At 43.0% G+C, this 5,699-nt stretch overlaps 1 pseudogene; it reads left to right on the top strand.

Annotated features, from left to right (window-relative positions):
• Positions 1–2,233: 2,233 nt before the first annotated feature.
• LOC119088473 lies at positions 2,234–3,011 on the top strand (annotated as a pseudogene).
• Positions 3,012–5,699: the final 2,688 nt, after the last annotated feature.

Genomic DNA, 5,699 nt, shown 5'->3' on the forward strand with positions numbered 1-5,699 from the left:
TAAAAACACTTTTTCCTGGGTTACATAGCTCTCAAGTCCAAACTCTCAAGGACAATATTGGCCTAATTATCAGTCTCCAGGAAAAGGGGGAGGTTTTTGATGAATTATGTGAGCATTCTGCAATAAGGGAGTGCATTAGTAAATACAGTTGTAGGCATAATAAATGTCTCTCTCTCTCCTCTCTTCCCCCCCCCTCTCTCTCTCTCTCTCTCTCTCTCACACACACACACACACACGAATACATCACATATATACATTTATAAATGAAAACATATATATATATATTTACATATGAAATATTATACATGAACCGTGGTAGATTTAAGGAGAAAAAACAGACTTACTAGTGTGTACAAATACCATTCTTGATTTCTCAGTACTAGAACCCACTTGATATAACATGTTGCTGTTTTATGTATCTGAGTTCCTCATACAATTAAAGGATACTTAACCATAGGCCTCACTGGTAGAGGATGCAGCCATAATGTGGAAGCAGACCACAGCTTCTGAGGAGTATGCAGAGCATTCACTTCCTTGTATGCTTATTGTGCAGGCTTAGGGCAGGAGCCCAGCCTTTTTCTCAGTGGCTGAGTGGATGACATAAATAGTAGAATTGTTCCTGAGAAAGAACAACACCCTGGTAGCTGTAGCTGACCTGCTGGTCATCATGATCTACACTGAATCTTAATTTAATTGGAAGAACAATGAAAACATCTGTTTCTACTTTATTCATGTTTCTGTGGTTGCAGTTGGATAATGAACGAAGATTTTAGGACCACAGGATATTCTGTGGGTGTGTCTAAGACATCCAGGAGGAACTCCATTTTAGTCAGCTTTTCTCTAGAGACAGGAGAAAGAGAGAATGCTCCATAGTGATGACCTGACAACCCTTCTTTCTTTCTATCTTTTTGCATAGGGGTGAGCCAAGGTGAGCAGATGGAGCATCACCATTCCACCTTGAGAGTCCAGGAGGGAGACAGCGCTGTCTTCAACTGCACTTGTGTAGACAGTGCTTCAGACTACTTCTCTCAGCTCACGATTGACATTCGCTCAACTGTGGAAAGAAAGCAGGACCAAAGACTGATAGTTTTACAGGATAAGAAAGCCAAACACTTCTCCCTGCACATCACAGACACCCGGCCTGGAGACTCTGCCATGTACTTCTGTGCTGCAAGTGCACACTGCTCCACAGGCACCTGCAGCCTGTCCTCAAACCTGCCAGGAGGTCTGGAACTCCATCTATACACCGTGTCACAGGCCTTCCACTGCACTGGCCAGTTTTTAGTTGGCAAGTGCCAACTATAGTGTAGACATTAAAAACACAAAATAAGAAAGTTAGTTTCAAGTCACTCTAAACAATTTAGGAGAGTTTTTCCATTTTTAAAAATTGAAATATAGTTTCGTCATTCCCTTTCCTTGGTTGCAACACATGATGAATGTGTTACAGAGAACCAGAAATCCTGTGCTGCAGAGAAGAAGAGGCTGTGGCACACTCAGCCTCCAGATAGGACATTTACATCACACACCCTCCTCCGAAGGTCAGAGGTCACTGAGGAAGAGGGGGTGGAAAGACTGTAAAAGCCATAGGTAGGGAATGACTACAAAGAGACAGTTTTTTTTTTTTCTGGACTCAGCAAGACAGCTGCACACATGGACTCACGGAGGTTGACAGTACACATAAGACTTGCAAAGGATCAGGCCAGATGCAATTCCAGCAAGCAGAGCAAAGGTGGGCATTCCCATCCTTAGCTACAGAGGTAGGAGCAGTTCATAGCTGATGGGAGAGAGAAACAAGTTTCTTTAAAGATGCAGGCCCTGGTACACAGACCACCCCCCAGTGAAGGCCACAAATCCAATAGTATTTGGGCAGGACAAACTGTAATTCAAGCATTGATGTGTTTGTTTTAAAAGGAAGGAGACTGGGTTAGTAGGGAAGAGTGGATGCATCTAGCAGGAATATAGGGAGCAGGTGAATGCAAACAAAATTCATTGCATAACATTCCCCAAGAACTAATAAATTGAGAAAATGTAGATAAATTTTATCAGTGGGTAGGTGTGCATGTGTGTATATATGTATGTGTATTATTTTATACATATTCAGCACACAAAATACCATAGCATACACATAGTTCAGTAACACTGGTAATTTCAGACATCTACTGGGGACTTGAGACCTGCCTCCTTTGGGTGAAATTTCAAGTTTATTCAGTGTGTTGTGCAGACATCTGTGGTGCTGTGTGAAGGGAAATCAGCAGAGGGCGCTGTCTCTTCAGATGTGGTTAATGTCTGCATCCAGGTGGTGGCTTCACATGACAGACTGTCACTGTGCAGAAGGAGGCCCCTGATTATGAGTGAGGAGTTTCAGTAAGGTCCTGCAGGAGATTTGTCCTGTGAGTTTGGTGCACTCAACAACCAAGTGTCATTTTCTTCTATGAACATGCTTCCTGACACCTGCTCCATTCTGCTACTCCTCTTCATGCTCAGTAAGTTACATTTACCATAAGTGTTGATGATGTCATTTTCTTACAACTGAGAAAGTCTTTACCTTCTTCCTCACACAGAAGAGTGACTCCTTGTTTGTTTGTTTGTTTATTTATTTATTTATTTATTTATTCTTTCATTCATTTGTTTATTTATTTATTTTCAGGGAGGAGCAAAGGAGACTCAGTGACCCAGACAGAAGGCCGGGTCACTGTCACAGAGGGGTTGCCTGTGATGATGAACTGCACCTATCAGACAACCTATCCTCCTTTCCTTTTCTGGTATGTTCAATATCCCAACAAAGCCCCTCGGCTACTCCTGAAGAGCTCCACAGACAACCAGAGGACAGAGCACCAAGGGTTCCAGGCCACTCTCCAGAAGAGCAGCAGCTCCTTCCACCTGCAGAAGTCCTCAGTGCAGCTGGCAGACTCTGCCCTGTACTACTGTGCTCTGAGTGACACAGTGAGGGGACTGCAGGGGAAGCTGCACACAAACCCAGGGTGCAGGAGGCTGAGGGGAGCAGCCTGTGAGGGAGGGCTGTGTGCCTTCTCTGAGTGGGGTTTACCCAGCCTCCTGAAAAACAGCAGCTCATCTCAGGTCAAAATCCTAGAAATCTAGGTAACTGTGGATACTCTGAAAGATACGATGGAAGTCATTACTAGAGACAACCCAGGCTTTGATCCACAGAAATACTCTTCTCTCCCTAAGTGAGGATCTCTCAGAGAAAAACATCTCTAGGACAAGCTGGACATGGGATTTATCTCTACCAAGAAGTCTTACAAAATTTAATTATTTAATTGTCCAGCAATCTTCTGTTCCTACCCCATAAATTTATGACCAAATGAAGAATATATGTTTAGTATTTAAAAATATACTTCAGTCTCCCTCGGCAAGCTATTTAGATTCTTCCTCTCCTTGATCCATGTTACAGAGAGTTCAGTCTGACTTCTGGTCTCAGTTACTGTTTTATTGCTGTGAAGAGACACCATGACCAAGACAACTTACAGAAGGAAGCAGTTAATTGAGGACTTGATTACAGTTTCAGAGGGTGAGCCATGATGATTGTGGTGGCAAGCATAGCAGCAGGCAGTAGCCATGTCCCTGGAACAGTAGCTGAGAGCTTCCATCTGATCACCAGCAAGAGGCAGAGAGAGGGAGAGACTGGGCCTGGCTTGGGCTTTGAGATCCCAAAGCCCACCCCAGTGACACACCTCCTCTGATAAGGCCACGCCTATTGATCCTCCCTAAACAGTCCACCATCTCAGAACCAAACATTCAGATTTTTGAGCCTGTGGGGTCATTCTCATTGAAACCTTCACACTTCCCAACAGCATTCAGTTAGTGAAGCTGCTCAGGAAACACAGCTGAACTCTCAAGATGATGCCTGAGAGGCAGCTCCTTCTCTTTCCTACATACCATGTAGGAGTCAGGCTGCCCACTCTCATAGGTCATTGCACTTTGCCTAAATCCCGAGGATGTGGAATAGTCAGTCATTTAGAATTAGAGCTAGATTCTCAGATAACTCTTCTGAAATAAGAGGAAGGAACAAAAGTGTTGTTCTATTTCAATTCTGGAAACAAAATACTTATTTAAAGTAAAATGCTCTAGTACTCATATTTATCTCTCTGTAATGGAAGGAAGACCTGAAATCAATGACTATCGTGTCCCTCAAGAAAGACTCACAATTGTGTACAAAAAGAGCAGAAAAGAAGTACATGCTATCTTACTTGTTAGGGAGCAAAATAGAATGTCAAATTGCATTTCTAAACTCCAAAAACTACTTAAATGGCACAGAAGAGACTCTCTCATAAGAGAGCTTGTCAACCTAAAATGAATGCTAAATCTAAAAAAAAAAAAAAAAAAAAAAAAGACCCTCATTGCCAGGCATGGGAATTAGTGGGAGCCCACAACTGACTCAGTTTCCCAGTTTGATTCTGAACTCTCTTCTGAGTCAATAGAGTTCAAGCTTGTTTGCTCCAAGGCTGTGAGAAAGTTCTGATTAGGCCACAGAGTCTCCATGAAGAAAGTCCTGATTAGCCCATGAGAGGGAACACACTATCTAGCTAGATGCAGTCTGCTGGTGCCAGCCAGAGGTACATTGAGATAGACAATGAAACTGCCTGCTCCTTGACACAAGGCAGAATAGATAGATAGTGGCTGAATACCTGTGCTGTGCATTGTTTTCTGTTGTTGGTTTTTTTTGTTTTAAGATTTATTTATTATGTATACAGTGTTCTGTTTGCATGTATCCCTGCAGGCCAGAAGAGGGAGCCAAATCTCATTACAGATGGTTGTGAGCCACCTTATGGGTGCTGGGAAGTGAACTCAGGACCTCTGGAAGAACATCCAGTGTTCTTAACCTCTGAGCCATCTCTCCAGCCCAGCTGTGCATTGTTCTACCTCCATCATTCAAAACTGTATATAAGCTGGAAGTGAAGTAAACTTGGGGCTGTCCGGCATTGACTGGCAGACCTCTCAACTCTTTTCTGTCTTCTTCATTGTCTCTTCAATCCTCACACCTCTTCCCAACTACCTAGATGACTCTCAGCAGGCCCCGACAGGAATCCTCCCTTCAAGTTGTTCATTGGGGCTTCAAGTGTCTCTTCCAAAAGAGATGGGCTACTGCTATTGGCTTTGATTGCCCTGATTTGACAACTGGTCACAATGCAGAGAATAAGTGCTGTGACATTTCTAGTTCCAGTTAAGACATCTACAATGCAATTTCTACACCTAAGGCTCATGGAACACCACAGAAATGCAGCAGGAGGGATTTTAAGAACCTAAGGAGCAGGACACCAGCTGAGAGAGTGATATGAAGGAGAACACTTATTCATTGCTGATGTGAATGCAAACAGTATAAACAATGTGGAAATCAGTATGGAGGTTCCTCCAAATGTTGACCATAAATCTGCCATACTAGCTATACCACTCATGAGGAATTAACCAAAACAATATACATCTTTCTAAAGAGATACTTGCTCCCATCTGTTACTGGTCCTACCTCAACTTGATATGTCTAACTTTGTTGACTCCCCATGGGAAGCCTTACCCTCTCTGAGGGGTGGATGGAGGGGGAAGGTTGGGAAAAATCCAGAAGAGGGGAGGGAGGGGGAACTGTGGTTGGTATGTAAAATGAAAAAAAAATTAAATAAAAAAAGAAAGGGAAAAAGGAGATACTTGCTCTTTCAAGTTCATTGCAGCTCTATTCATAATCACTA

This window comes from Peromyscus leucopus, chromosome 9, assembly GCF_004664715.2.
Source record: "Peromyscus leucopus breed LL Stock chromosome 9, UCI_PerLeu_2.1, whole genome shotgun sequence".
Taxonomy (NCBI): domain Eukaryota; kingdom Metazoa; phylum Chordata; class Mammalia; order Rodentia; family Cricetidae; genus Peromyscus; species Peromyscus leucopus.